Source organism: Dryobates pubescens, chromosome 14, assembly GCF_014839835.1.
Source record: "Dryobates pubescens isolate bDryPub1 chromosome 14, bDryPub1.pri, whole genome shotgun sequence".
In the NCBI taxonomy this organism is placed as follows: Eukaryota; Metazoa; Chordata; class Aves; order Piciformes; family Picidae; genus Dryobates; species Dryobates pubescens.
The window spans coordinates 9,346,736-9,363,328 of NC_071625.1; positions in this window are offsets into that span (position 1 = coordinate 9,346,736).

The following is a 16,593-nucleotide window of genomic DNA, read 5'->3' on the forward strand; positions in this document are numbered from 1 at the left end:
GGATCTTAGTCATACTTTCTCCACCGTGTGTCAGCCCAGATGTGGCTAGGCAATGGAAGCAGAGTACAGATTGTCCTTTGACGGTGGGATATGAAACCTGCACGTGCAGCCCAATGTGCACCCACTCTGCTCATGAGCACCATGCTGCTTCATTACATGGACTCTTACATGTGCAGAAATATGGCATATAAACATGAAAAGGGTGCTCAGCTTCTAGTCAAATCCTTAGATGGTGCATCATGGTTGATTAGTTTAAGCCTTGTGTTTACATCATCTTGACAACATGTTCTTACTTACTATGCTGGAATGAAAGGACAGATCCAGCCTTCACATATGGGGTGCATATGCTGTAAAAAGGGCAATTTTGCTGAATCGACTTCGTTGAGTGAATTACTAAGGCATGACGCTGATTATCTAAATGGGAACTCTAGCCTGAAAATTAATAATGTAACTTTACAGGCTCATTTGCTGCCCAGGTGAATTTCACTAGAGGGGCTTCAAGCAGTGAAAGTGCACGTGCATGTGATATATAAAAGGCACCTGTTGAAATAATGTTTCTTTTCCTAGATGTTATATTAGAGGGGCACGGACTAATTTCACTTTTAAAAATCCTACCCCAATTTAAATGCCTTTTCCCCCCACCTCTGCTCTCCTGTTGATCTTAATAAAAATCTCTTCATTGAAGGAGCTGGTTATTAGGGGACCAAATAAACTGCCCATAGGCAGGAGTACACATATATAGCACTTTTCATCCATACATCTCAAGCCAATTTGCAGTAAGAGGGCAGGTATCCTGTTTTGCACGTGGTGAAATCAGAAATTGAGAGACACAAGAGGAAAGTCATGGCAGAAGGCTTAAAATACAGTGCTGCTTTTTATCAAGCATTGCTTTTATGTAGTACTTGCAATGTTTGTTCACAAATGCAATGATATAAACAAAATCTCTTTAATGTGTGATATGTACAGCCAGTACTGGGAGGAGTAAGAGAAACAGGAAAGAGTGAATGCTTTTACTTAAGTTTTGATTACTCTGAGTTCAGTGAGACAATCCATTCCTTCTCCCTTCAGCTCCACTTTGTGACTTTCACACAAAACTGGTAAGAACAAATGGATTGCTGTCAGTAGCCCATAGAGGCAAAGGGGTAGTAGAACAAATTATTTTTCCACTTAATTTAAGAAATATAATTGATGCTTGAATTTTATTGCAGCATGCGCTTGTATCAGTCTTTGTTGGAAATTTTAATGCATCACATATTGTTTGAATGATAGATGTTGGCCCATTGTGTCAACATTTTCACTGATTTCTCCTCAGGGCTGACACTTCATGGTTCTGAAAGTTGGAGGATCACTTCCTTATGAAAATAAGTCCCCAACCCATTGTCTGTTTTGGGGGACAGTAAGACAGCAGGCATGTGTTAGTGGAGTCCCTATGTGTGAGGGCAGGTGGAGAGCATTGGGAAGTCTCTGCTTGCTCTTGCATGGCAATTTGCTTCAGTTGCCAGTCTCTCTTAAATAAACAGGCTATGCACCAAGCAGGAATTTAACTTGCACAAGGAGGGTTTTCTCTGAACCTGTCCAGGTTGGAATGTTTGGTACTACAAGGCTCTGTTTTTGCTGCCCAAAGGCCATAGTCAGTACCTCTGTGCAAACTTCAGAAGACATAATCCCTGCCTTTAACACCTCATGGTCTGAGCATGCAGCAGTGCCCAATGTGGAGTGTGCCTGACAAGTGCCACCAAAGTGACAGGTGTGTGTCTTGCTAGGTCCAGTCACTTCCCTTGTTAATTCAGTGAACTTCAGTGTTTACTCTGGGTCTCTGGTGTCTGGCAGGGAAAGGGCAGGAGGCGGGATACAGCAAGAATGAGGACATAGAGCAGGAGGTTACTCCCAGTGAGAGACAGAAAATAAGCACCAACATGAGAGAAGAGACTGGAGCGGAAACCATTCTACCGAAAATGTACAGTCCTTGTTAGTTTTCTGGTTTCCACCACTTGTTTCCAGATTCAATGACATCCACTGGAGAAGAAAACAGAGGTGGCAGATGACTCTCTTCAGTCTTGTTTTGAGCTCTTACTGGTGACAACTTTTCTGCTTACTTCTTAGAGATCTAAGGTCTTTTGGGAAGAGCTAAGAAGGAGGCCAGAAGGACAAAATTACTACAGTACTCTAGCAGTACTGGAATCAGGCAGTCTGCACAGGCTGTGTGTCTATGAGCTATTGGGGTTAACTGTTAATTTCCCAGTTTCTGGGAGATGAAAACAGTTTTATGTTTACCCATTAGAGCACCTGATGATCCATTTCTTTATTAGATTATTAGAAAACGTTTCTTTTCCCTGCAGCATGACATCTCTTTTGCACATTTTCCATGAGGAATGCCATGCAGAAATTTGGGCACATTCAAAAACGCAGATAAAGGAAGCTGAGATAGTTATGTATCTCAGAGACCACATTGACTCTGAAGGCCACTGCCCAGCACCAACTCCTCTGCTGAAGAGACAGTACACCCATAGATATTGTTTCTGGAGCTGTCTTGAGCAGTGCCTCATGCAGCTGCTTGAGGGACAGGCAAAGACAGCTGGCTGTAGGGCAGACTGCCAGCCCAGCATTAGGTCATCAGCTTTACGCTGAGACTTCTGAGACCAGGGTTAAGGTGCTAGATAATCACGTCTTGAGGGTGGTCTTTGCTTGCGTCTCTACCTCCACTGCAGAGCTATGAAGTAGCAGAGCACAGCTTGGGATTATCTGCTCCAGACCATAGCAGCAGCCAGAGTAGGTGGGATTCAGTCTGGGAAAGCTGTTCACTCTTGGCTTTCCCTTTTCCCCCTTTCTTTTCTCTCTCTCCAGGTAAGGGTTTTATTGGAGGCAAGTAAGAGGTGAGAGAAAATAGTGAGGGCAATCGAGTGGCTCATATAAGGAGCTCCTTCATTACTGTATTGCTCAAAAATGTTACTGAAGTGGCTGACTCTGGGGGGTACATAAGGATAAGGATCTTAGCTGGAAGTCTACTTCCTTACTGATTCCCAGAAATTAACAGAATTTAGGCAATAATCAAGTACATTCAGTACTTGTATGCCAGAGCATGTCGTCACACACAGAAAAGAGAGCCTTGTTATGCTTCATGCTGCAGTGTCTGAGGCACTTCAGTTCAACACCTCTCTTTGCTTATTCCTATCACATCAGAGAAAGAGTAAAATGCTATGTCAGCCCAGGGCCAAAAGTTATTGGCACTGACTTCAGTGTATTTCTTTCATGTGGGGAGGGTGTGGTGACCTATTGGCAAAAGTACACTGACAAACCTTGAAGACATGAGTTCAGCCTTGGACACAGATACCATTTTCCCTCTCCTGTTTCTCTGCATCTGACCAAAGTGTAAAATAGTACCTGAATATTGAGGGGTAGGGTGGTGGCTGAATGGGTGGCTGTTATGGTTTAACCCCAGCCAGCAGCTAAGCACTGTGCAGCTGCTCCCTCACTCCTTCTCACTGCTCCAAGTGGGATGGGAAGTAGAAGCAAGAAAGTAGTAGTAAAACTCATCAGTTGAGATAAGAATGGTTTAAGAACCAAACTAAATTAAAATATATTAATAAAAGTAATAATAAAATATTTTTTTGACAATAACACTAATCATAATGCAAAGGGATATAACAAGGGAGTAAACAAGCTTTTAGGCAGTTTGTATGAGTGGCAATCTGGGGTACAAAAAAGACCTGGGCAACTTTTACTTAAAGAGCAATGTAGAGTGATATGGGTACACCTATGCTGTGCACCTGGCAATGATCCAGTCTTCCTCAGGCAAGAGCTGGCTTGAGCTGCCATGTTCAATATGCAGCAGTGCCTGGGCAAGGCTGTGAAAGTCATATGTGAGTGGAAGGATCTCTTCGCTCAGCCTCCCTGATGTGGCTGCCTGATGTCTGTGCTTACTGATAGCTCTGGGTATATATTCTTACAGGTATTCCCTCAGACAGATGGTAGCTTGCTTAACTATTGGTTCAGGCTCTGTACAAAGACATAAAATCAGATATGCTTGCCCAGAGAAAGCAGCAGTCTAGACTGGTATTTTCTCTTGGATAGTGCCAAATGGATGCAGCTAGGAAACTGTACAAAATATGGCAAAAATTGAGAGATGATTTCTCAAGTGTTCTCCCAGTCTTCAGCAATTTACATCTCATCATCCTGTTGAGCCAGAGACACCAGCTCTATATTTGATAGATTTCTATGAATGTGTCCAGCCTCATGTATAGATGTGTGATCTTTTGATGGCCATGACATCCATGGCAAGAAGCTCCACAGATTAAACAGCTTTCGGGCTGAGAAAAATATTCATTCTATATCCTCTATGTCTTGTATATGTTCAACAGGCAGTGTGTATTCTATCTGCATTCATCCTCTACCTGATTTTGTAGGGTCCCATCAAATCTCCTTATGGTTGTCTTTGTTTTCAGGATGAAAACTGTTATCTCTCTGAGGGACTGCTTGTACAGACGCTGTCCTGTGAAGCTTGAGTGTCTTTTGTTATCTTTTGTTATTCCTTTCTGAACCTCTTTCAGCCTATATCTTTGGCTGGGATGTCAGGAGACCACACAACATAACTTTCAGGGCAGAGGTGCGTAGGCACACACAGTGGCAGAGTAATGGATTCTGCTTTCCATTTTCCTAAGAATTCTTAAAACTCATTTTTCTTTAAAACAGATAGTGACACTGAGATCATATTTTCAGGGAACCACCACCCAGTTATAAGAAAGCTGCTGTCTGTTCTCAAGAACTGGGAGATATCTGCCACCAGCTCTAATTAGTTTAAAATGTCCATTGCAAAATACCATGTTGATGCAGGAAATGTGAGATAATTCACTGGTAAATTCACATCTCTTGTACAGTAGAACCAGATGACTCAGAGGAAAGAAAATCACCAACATTATTCACCCACTAGTGTACAATTGCTGGACTGTAGATGCCTGGCAACTGAGGTTACTTACGCAGCAATTAATAAAAACGGATTTCCCTGATCATATTTCTTTCATCTTTTTCTAGGAGTGTAAACTTTTGAAACTATTTGACTTGAAAAGGGGTGGTTTCTGTGGTGTTAAGATGGCAATGTATGACACATGGTTTTCCAACAAGGGCTCTTTATTTTAAACAGATGTACAGAAAGTAGTGAAAATTGAACTCATAGACAGTCATCACAGACAGGCAAAATACCAACACGGCTACTTTGAGTAGCTTCAGAAATCCTGAGCTCAGAAGTCCTATTTCTGCTATTCCTGCTTTTCACACTCCTGTCATGGCAGATAAGATGAGGATGCTGTATGTTGAGCCTTACTTATTTCCCCATATTTTGAAGAAACTTTCATTTCCTGGTGATGGGAATGTCTTGCACATATGTTGGCAAGACACTAATCTTCAAGGGTGGCTCTGCTGCTCCATTTGTGTCATGTATTAGAAATCCTTCTGAAGTGTAAATATGATCCAGTGACATGTATTTGCACTCAGAGGGGCAGAGGTACCAAAGACATTTATCTATGAACTGAAAACTGTGTATAAGCCTGTGGTGTTGCAAACTTCACTGGTAGCTGCACGAACTACTTCAAGGTATTTGCTAAGAGAAAGTTTGTCATCACTACTTTTTCAATGCTAGTGCATGGGGTTATGAGCTACCTTTAGACCTCAAGCCTCTCATGAAGACACCTCTGCAGGTGAGGACTTCCAGGGAACACACATCTATTCCAACACAATCAGCATAGTTCCTGTTTTGCCCATGCTCTTTCCCAGCTGGTAAGAGAGCAGGAAGTTGAATAGCCACATTAACAGGATGCTCAACCAGAAGCAATAAAGCCCTGCTGAGAAATAAGGTAATAAGAACTCAGAGCCAGCATTAAGATAATGCTGCTATAGAGCTTCTGGGCTGCAGCTGGCTTGCATCCGTCTGGCTCTTAGCACATACAGGGCAACATGCAGCTGCTGTCATTCTTTGCATGTTGCCTGTGTAAAGAGGCCTCAAAAAAAAAAAAGCTCAAAATTAGTTAAAGCTCATTGTATGAACTCTAATCACAGCTAGCTACAGTCCGTCTTTGAAAGAGCCCTGCTAATTTTAGCTCGGAATCTCTGGGTATTAAAAACTCCATCTGTTCAGACCTTTTCAACCTTTCCCAAAGGTACAGGGTCCTATTATCTTTTACCTACAGGACAAAATTCTTCTGAGGAATTATGAGTCAGGTTTGTATGTGGGCTAAGTCCATCAGGGTCTACTTCACACTGTCGTCTGTGCGTGAAGAGCTTTGCTCTGTTCCCTGGTAGATGCTATAGCCACTGCAGGAATAGGTAAATTGAGACAGGAGGGAGCAACTGGCATGCTGAATCAATCAGACAAAAGGTGAATTCAAGCTGGATGGCTTTGTTCTTACCTTTCAGGCTGTCTGTTGAACATGACAAAGCTATTAAATGGACCATTTGAACTCATCTGAAAAGTCTACTTTGGTCAGATATAGTGTCATTAATATCACTATTGACTAGTGTCTCAAGGGTCCACCTATGGACTGAAAGGAACCAGTCTGAGGTTATAGACCCATCAGGAAGATTTTTGCAAGACAGATATTGAGAAGCAGCAATAGAAGAGAAATGGGTAGGAAACATTGGCAAGGGAAGACCCTTTGCTCTTCTGACAGTTACATTATCCTGCTCTGTGGGTCCACTGTACTTTTTGTGCAGGGTTTTATGAGCAGTTTGGAAGCTTTCAAGGTGCAAAATTTATCATTTGCTATTATATATATATATATGTTGATACAACTTATAATGTATTGTGTGGTTTTCTGGGTGATTTGCAAAAGAAATGGGTAGGTTTAAATGCTTTAGTAAAGCTCTTCAATTCAAGATATCTCTAGACCTGGTGGTTTTGTAGAGAAGCTTGTCTTGAGGGCCCAGAATGTCTGCAGTATCAAAGATTAGCAGCCATATTTGAAGTATTGGCTTGTGAAGTTTTGGCTGCAGTTATGTAGCAAGTCAGAGGCCAAGCCAGGATCTGACCTCTGGTATAAGCAGCAAATTGCCTTTCCATGAGGGACATGCTGTGCAAAGAACAATTGCTGGTTTAATTTCCTACTTGAAAGCTTGTTTATTGGGGGGGCAAGGGGCTCTGAGGGCTGTAGACCTTCATTCTGCTCCTCTTCTCCCCTAGTATTTTCCACTCCAGTTTTGTGATGCAATTGCACTGGCTGACTTCTCCCTGCTGCTGGAAGCAGGGTCACCTCACACCAGCCCAGGGCTCACATCACTGTTGCTTTGCACATCTGAGGGACCAGGCAGCTGCTGAGATGGGAGACCAGCCCTTTGTGCACGTCTGTCCAGCCTTGTTTCTCCAGCCTGGCCAAAACCTTAACAAGTCAGAGATGAAAAAGGTAGCATGCAGGGAACAGTGATGGTGACACTTTAAGGGCCAGTGCCAGCTGGGTGTGTCTGCCTGGTGTAGTGACCAGACAGATTCTCCCTGAGCAAGCACATATGACTGGGAAGGGATCATGTTGAGAATGTTTGTAACTGATTCAGTACTGTTGTGTGACAAAACACAATAGCTTTGTATGAGGCTTTAATGTAAATCTCTTGCACTAGCAGAGCCTAGTAATTGAATCAATATACAAGCAAGGCTGGAGAAGCATGATGAAAAAGTTTGGTTCCAGGTTAAATGTGAAACAGATGTTCCATGACCCTCTCCCCTTCCTGCCCTGCTACCTCCCGCTTTGCCCCTGCCAACTGCAGGCATGAAGTGCTTGTAGGTTAAAACAAGAAAGAAAAATTAAAATTAGAGAGCAATTCCATGTTGCATTAATGATGAGTTGTTGGTAGTTGAGAGCAAGGCATTCTATTTGTCAGGGAAAATGACAGTGGCTACAAAAGGGTCAGCAAAGCATAAATATCCCTGGAGGTGCGGTGATGAAGGAAGCAAGAAGAGCCCCTCAAGAATAGTTCCACTTATCCAAAGTCTGCAGAAGAGGCTTGGGGAACCAGAGGTGGCTGTGTCTAGCACTGTAGCAGGTTCTATAGCTCTTGCAAATCTCCCCAGGGACCCAGGATAGCACAGGGTCATGAAAGAGGAATTTTCTAGCGTGAAGTTCCTGTTGTTTCTCTACCAGAAGGCATTGGAGGTGCTGAGGGACTGTGCTTACCCCAGAAAAGAGGTTCTGGCATGAGTTCAGTGATGCCCCTGGCAGATATGTGGCCACAGATATTAAGGAAGGTGGTAAGCACCAGTAATGGCTCCTGTTTCAGGAGAGTGTAAGCAGATGCCCCCCCTGTCTGCATTCAATGGTGTGAGTAGGAAACCTGAGCATCATGTTTTGAATACCCAAGAAGGATGTCAGTTTGAACTAGGAGCAGCTTACTGGGTTTTTGTAAAGTTTCCAAAAGCACAGAAAGAGATCATGTAAGAGTGTAGTTGGGTGGTTTCCTGTTCCATTTCTGTGTGATGCAGTCAGTCTTGGTAAAGTCATACAATCCTTACTGGCTATTCCTTTGGTGCTTTACTTGACTGTCACCAGACCAGGCTCATTTGTTCTTAAATTTCCCCATATATGCATAGCTCTCAGCAATCTTTATTTTCCTTGGTTCTTTCTGTAGCCCAGGATCAATCTGTGCCACCATTGCCATAGAGGTGAAGTGTTAAAGCCCTGTTAGCTCTGGTGTACAAGGATTAGGACAGATCCACAAACCCCCTCAGCTCCCACTGTTTCTTCTTCTGCTGGTGCGTTTTTTTTTTTCCTTCTCCAGTCAGGGCAAATTCTCCATCTGTGATGGTGGAGGGACATGAGCACACACTTCTTTTGGATGAGATCCAACTAAAAGCTGCTCCTTAACTTTCTTACCTTGCTTTACCATGCTTAGACCAATGGCTCATGGCCTGGAGTAATACACGAGAGATAATTCTACCCTCAGTTCACATCCAGGGGCCATTGTAGATCTGCTTTGCTATTCCAGGCAGCTTATTTTCCTTTCCACAACCTGAAAGGTACCACTCTGCAGCAGTGGAATATGAACCCAAACTTTAAGGGAAATGCCAATATCTAGGCATTGATGGAAGAGGGCAGTGGAAGCAGAGTCAGCATAACACTAGTGAATTGTGAATTACTTTTCATACAAGTGGACTGAAAGGAAGGGGATAATTTCCCAGAACTTTATCTACCTTAAAGGTGAATCATTAACATTATTAGTTACAAAAGGAGGAAAAGACCTAACACTGTTACTTAAAATAAGTTACATGTTTCACTGCTTTCCATTCATTTGTGTAGTGAAGCATTCTTAAGAATGGTTCATGCTGATGCTGGACTGATAAAAGTCAAACTGTTTGAAAAATAGATTAAATAGCTTTTGTGCAGTCTGGCTGAACATTTTTCAGGTACTTATGTCTTCCCAAGGAAGTTTTTTCCAGTGCTTTCCCTATTGTATGAATGGATGGTTTATAATCATTCGATATTCTGCCACCACTGATGTTTACCTTGAACAAGTATCTTTTCTTTAATTTATTCTCTTTGATATTTTTACAAGGAGCTGTCTCATCTTTTCTAAACTTCCACTTGATGAAAGTAAACAAGAAAGGCTCTCCTTGTGCTTCACTACTCTAATGTGAATCATCTTTCCTGAAAAGAGATATGTTTACCTTAGCAGAGAACTCCATTTTTGGTCTTACAGATGCTATCTATGTTCTGTTATTTATGGTTCTCTGAACCTGATGGTAGTGCCTCATCTTTTGTAGGCTACTGCTTTTTTCTTCCATTTTTGCATTTCTCTGACTATTGCATTTTATAAAGGTAATGATATTTTTTTACTAGTTCACAGTTTCCCCAGGATTTACCAGAACATCAGGATCCCTTTTGTACCATTTTCACTCATAATTCCTCCAGATGATGATAATGGTGTCAAGTAGTGCACTGCATATCTGACCTGGCAACAACATTTATGTGCTAATTTCTCTGCGTCTACAACACAGGTGAATCAAATGAGATATTCAAGGCACCCTCTGTACTGAAGGTGGATTTGTGTCTATGGGAAATGTTGACAGCATTCTCCCAGTTATTTTACATATGGAGCTGATATAAGATGTCCACAGAATCACAGAATCAACCAGGTTGGAAAAGACCTCAGATATCAAGTCTAATACCTACTTGTGATACAAGCTAGGACATCATTTGCCTTCTTGGCCACCAAGTTCCTCTCCTTAGACTGTAGCATTAAAGACTCTTCCATTCAGGTGTTTAAAATTAAACCTTACAATCTTGATCAATACCTGCTGCCATTTTCCAGATGTTCTCAGAGAATAGCATATAATTTCTTAGTAAACAGATACTAATGCACACAAAACCTGTTGCAACCACCATTGCTCTATGTAACAGCTGCAGTATTCTGAGTAACTTTCACACAAAATATGTTGATTTAAAATCAATCTGCTGTTGCTAAGATGGATGTCTCATGAGGTTTCATATAATATCTACCTGCCTCTCCTTTAGCACAGAATACCCCACAGTTTTTCTTCTGAGATTATTTTGTAGACTGAGTCATGCTACCCTAATATTTTCTACATTCCCCATGGGCTCTACAGAGCTAAGGAAAATGACATTTCCTAGAAACATTCAAGGCCCCATTAAAGATCAACTGATATGGAGAACTCTGTGTCCAGACACCTTCCAGCTCGTCCCTGGCACTGTGCAGGTTGTCAGCAGTTTTGCAGGCAGAAATCTCTACTCCATATCAAGACCTGAGTTGTTCATCCTAACAAGCGCCTGTCCTGGTCTTGAGTGTGGTACCTTCATCCTCCATGTTCTTTAACAGCCTCTGCCCTATCCTCTAGTTGCGTGCCTTTGGGAGGGCAGCAATCACTTTGATGTCCTCTGTGGGTTACAAGCATTACTCAGAGGTTTCATATTTCCAGGGTGATATGGGAAGACACTCCAGAAATTGACTCAGATTGCAAATTAAATGGAAGAAATTTCCTACAGTGGTTTCTAGAGGACTCTCCCCCCAGTTTATCACCTGAGAAAAGCACACCACTCTGTTTGTCCATGTTTTCAACATCATATAATTGCTTGCCTTATCTTTCAACCTGGCTAAGAAAGCACAAGAAATGAGCCTTACATGATTCACATGGAGTTTTCCTAAGCATCTGTTTTGAATCACCTGAGACTTTGACAGAGTCTAAAGTTGGCAAGGTGGCAGCCAGAATTGCATCTCACTTATTAATTGGCTCAGAGTATCTGGGTGGTTGTGAAATCATTTATGTGCAGCTTTTTTTTTAAAGACCTTTTATGTCTGTGTGCTTTCCAGATTTAGTTAAATGGATCTACAGGAAAGGCAAACGTGGCAACTAACACTCACTCAGCACAAGCCCATGCAGCACTACATGGTGGTACTGATCCAGAGGGAGAATCTTGGCTGGGACAGAGACTTGCCCAGGGCTAGTGGAAAAGCAAGTCCTTGCCAAGAGATATAAAAAACAACACTTGTATCCACTCCAAGCAGGCAGAGAAGGAGCAATTGAGAGATTTTTGTAGCTGAGACATTTCCCACGGAAAGTTGGTGTTCCTGTTTCAGGCTCTTAATCTCGCCACCAAACTGGGATAAGGAAACCCCCTTGCTGCCAGCCTCAGAACTGATTTAGGAACCACAGGAATCCTAGTCCCAGGACCTCTGTTCCTCTTTCACTCCATCTACAGCCACTGCAGCTCTAATGATTGGCTCATAACGCTTAGGGAAAATTTTGGATCTTTTTCCTGTGATAATTTTCATTGTTACAATCTAGAACTCAAGTGAGTCAGCAAATAACCTACCTTCCTATACATGTACTGGGATAGCTTCACCAGAAGACTGCAGGCATTTTCCAAGTCTTATGGTATATATGTGGGAGGGTCTGAGTAAAAATGACAAACATAGTTATTTTCAATGGGATGAAACAGCAACTGGGGAAAATATTTAAATTAATAGTGTTTGTGTAATATTTAAACCTCTGCTCCTCTTTCAGGAAATGAGAGCACCTGCATAAACATTTGATCTGGAGAAGTTAAAGGTCACATTACCACTATGTAGGCTATGGCCTCAGAAGGTCAAAATATCCTTTTACAAAGAAAATATCTTTGCCCTGAAGAGGTTGTGCAGGTATTCCCTTGGCTGCTGTTGCAACCTTTGGCCTCAGCCCTACAAACACTTACACACATGCTTAATTTTAATCATGCTAGCATCTCTACTGTACAGCTCAGAGGGGTGTGAAGAGGTTCCACTTAGTAGTTTTGTTTGGCGCTCTGATGTCACAATGCTGAAAAATTGACGCTTCCTAGTTCCTTGAATATTGGGATTGCTATAGCCCCAAAACAAGAGAGAAGAGCAGAGAGTAGCTTGTTAATACATAGCCACAACAAAGAAATGTAGCCAAGGTCAGCAAGCCAGCAGAAGCAATCAGATACTGCTGTGTATCTGTTAGAGTGAAGAGCTGAGAAAGAGAGAAAGTTAGTTCATACAACTAACTTTATGTTAATTATCAGACCAGTAACATTACTTAGACCTTATCATTATTTTTCTTTTGCATCCAGTGGTAATTTATTTACATTCTACCACTTTCTACTCAATCTGTGGAAAATTTCCTAGGCATCAGCCTGAAACTCCCACAGGTTTGTTCTAGTGGAGAGCTAAAACTCACAGATGAGGTCAGTCCCCCAATATTCACAAGACTCCACTCTGATGCTTGAGAACATTACCATAATATCATCTGTCCCTCAGAAGGGCATACCGGCCACCTGGATTGGGTTGAGGTGTGTACCCACAGTAGTGTTTTCTCCAGAGGAGTCAAAATGCCATCAAAAGATTTCTGTTTTGACCATATCTAAACAATTTATCATAACAAAATAAACTTTTCTGGTAAAATGCCTGAGTATGGTTTCTCATTTTTTTGGCATCTAAGTAGATTTGGAAGATTGTTTTGCTGCTGACCAGGTTCAAGGGTCTCTATAGAGCAGTTGCTAGAGCAGTTGCTGGAGCAGTTGGGCTATCAGTGCCGGATGCTGCAGTTGCACTGATAGAGAGTGAGGTTGAAATGATGAGCTTAAATACATAAGACACTGGTAGGTGGGAAGGAGGAAAAGGGCAGCTGTTCTTATCTCTGTTGGTAAGCTGCCTGTGGCTATTGCTTTCCTCCACTCCCCCTGCCATTAACATCTGCATAATTTCTGAGACTGATATTTCTGCAGTTTAAAATGTACTGGTGGCACGAACTCAGCTTGTCCTGCGGCTCTTTGCACCTGTTATTGCACATCCAGGATTTATCTTGTTATCTTTTGTGTGTGTGTGTTGTCTCTCCTACCTCACTATCACAGCCAGAAAAAAATAAGACTACTTTGGCTGACTGCAAACTTCTGCCTATTCAGTGTCTCTCTGAGGCAATTGACCTTCGTGGCTTCACATTCTGCTTATTGATGCAGTGAGGATCATGCTGGTTCTTTCTTTGGTATCTAGAAGGGGTAAAAATAATTTCCTTGCCCTCTGGGGTATAGTTATATTACTTGCATGGAGAACCCCTTCAGCAGGCAGAAAGGTATGCCATCAGTTCCAGTATTAGTTAATTTTCTAGTTTGTAAGACTCCAACAGTGAAGATTTCTTGTACTGCTAAAATTTGCATCTCAAAAGATGCCTGATTTAACTGCCTTATACACATCTCAGTTTGGAAGGCACAGGATCTCCTCATCACAATGTGTGAAATCGAGAACTAGGATTTCTAGTCTTCTTACACACATTTCTTGCATTTTTCTGAGATTCAGACATGAGCTAACAGAATACATATTCCTATAAAACAATTGTCCTCTCCTGGATGTGACGGTTCAAAAAGGATGACCATCTATCCAGTTCAAATTGTTTAGGCTTGCTAATGTTTTAACTGTCTTACAGGGCTTTTGAATTTCTTTTAGCTAGGCAGAATTAAAGAGGAGATTTTAAGCTGATTGTTTAATGAGGCTGGAAGAAAAGAACAATTGGTAGAGATGTTGATTTAAACATATATGTAAGAAAATATTAAGAGGGAAAAGGCACATTTTTAGCCTTGAAATTTAGTGGAATTGACAAAAAGATACCTGAACTTCTGAATCCTGAAAACCCTTGGCCAGCCTTGAGAAGTTCAGAATTAACATAATCGTCCTGCGTGTGTTTCTCATCTTCTGCAGAATTAAACTTGTGCATGTTTTGAAGACCTTTCTTACAGAAGTTAAAAAAAAAAAACCACCAAAAATAATCCCAAACCATTGTGGAATCACTGAGCACCAGTTTTCAACTCAATGCATAAAGCTATTTGGAAAGTCAAGCCCACAGCTAGCAATGTGTTTGTGCCCAGTTCATTGGGCAAAGCCACACATGACAAAATCTGGCTAGGGATGTTTAAGGTGCACAAGCATACACAATGGTATCTGATCCTCCTGGTGTTTCCAGACCATGGGATTGGTAAAAACAAGGCAGACCAAGCTGTTAAGCACTAGGAAAACCTGCTTCTTTTTCTCATTCCTAGCTCTGTCTCCTGACATTTGGTGGACAGGACTACAGAGAGTACTTATTGCCATGTAATAATTGAGCGGGAAACCCAGCTCTTCATTACAGTGATGTGAAACAAATCTTGTGGGCAATAATATGCTTCTGCTGGTAGCTTCAGCAACTTCTCTGCCTTGTAATAACGATGGTGCTTAGCTTTCTGAGCCACAAAGCCCTAGAGTCAGCCCCTATCAGCACCTGCTGCTCCAGAACACCTTTCCAGATACACTGAGTCCTGCTCACAAATAGCTGGGAACTGCTGCACTTTATTTTCCTGTTTGTGTTGGCTAGGTGCTATTTTCCCCTAAAAGGTGGGGCTAAAGTTTATTCTATGTTACTCATGTGAAATCACAGTCACTGAGCTAGAAATGCTGGCTGAGAAGTGACAGTGCACCTCCTTGTCTTCGGCTTTTGGCTTCTGCCAAGGGGGAAAATTTTCCAAGAACACTGAGCATAACTTACCTTTCTGGAACTTCTCATTCTAGGAACTCAAAAGTCACTACTATCTTAAAAACAAAACAAAACCCCAAACCATCAATCCCCCACCCCCCAAACAGCCTTTAACTCGGTACTTCTGGACCTTACACATCTGACATTGAAAATTAGGCACCTCATGTTATCTACTGTGTAAGACCACCATGAACTGGAAACCCAAGTAAACTCAGCCACATCAGGACATGTAGTCAGTCAAATCCCATGTTTGTGCAAAGACTGAATTCCTACCTATCCATGGCTTTCCTAAAAGAGCAGGCTCACATTTTCATGGCTCATAAAGTTTACTTTGATAAGATGTGTCATAGAAGATATGGGCTTGCATATGAGACAGCTCCATAGGGTGCAAAGAAATTGGGATCTGGGTTTATAAGAAAAGCATCTGAATTATCCCATGAAGCATCTGCCATATCATAGCTGTCTGGAGCAGTGCATTCAAGTAGCATGATGGAACCTAATTAGCAAAAGACAACCTCAGAGTACCAATAGCAATAAAACTAATGAAAAGTATGTGCCAACTTATTGAAGCTGATAATTTTACAGATGTCTGAGAAAGTTAAAATTAACATTATTTTAACAGAAGAAAGGAATAATATTTACAGTATTCCACAAAAATGTACCTGGAGAAATAATTCTTCATGTGCAGAACAGGTACTTCTTTGGTGCATCTCCAACGCAGATCTACACAAGGGAGAGAAACCAATCCTCACCACACTTGCTATGGTGTACAGGCAGTCAGAAGTTAGCAGCCGATAAATTACTATTGGGAAATATCAGTTTGTGCTCTCGATTGCCAGCTGCAGGTGGTGTTGCTAATCCACCCTCCATTCACATCAGCGAGAGCACGTTTGGTCCTTTAACCTCAAATGGGGCTGCAATTTATTGTGAGTGGAAGGCACTCAGCTTTTCTCAGCAGGGCCTCCCTCCTTCATCGCAGCAGGACCTTCGTCTGTGTCGTTTTGTCCAGGAAGCGTAAAATGCCCATCTAAGCTTGATGGCAACACTTGCAGGATGAACTGTCAAAGCTGTACTGAAGCACTGCAAAACGTGACTTTGAAAAATGTGTTCCTAAATTTGCAGTTAAAGCGATGACAGCTTCCTAGAGGTTGCAGCCTTACGTAATTTACAATGTTACAATGGCTTTGTGCTGCCTACCACTCTTTTGTGCGCAGCTAAACAAACTGTGACGGAAGCGGTTTAAGCGCTCACTTGAGAATAGGTCGTTGTAAGCACATCCATATTTATGATCAAGATGTATAGGACGGCATTGTTCCTGGCTGCCTAACTGTTATTCATCTGTAAATGCAAAAATACAGCCTGCCAGTTTTGCTTTTCAGTTGCCAGCCTTAATGGAGCAACTAATCTGATTTACCTTTTAACAGCTGAGAACTGGAGTTTCTTTAAATGCTTTCTGTTGAACACTTTTCCCTTTGAAGCATCTACTCATGACAGTAACCTTAAATTTTATTATATTCTTTAAGTAGTTTGCTGAGAGAATACAAGCTTTGAATTTACTATTGATTTCTTTTTATTCAAATGAGCACTTTCCAGGAGGAGATGCT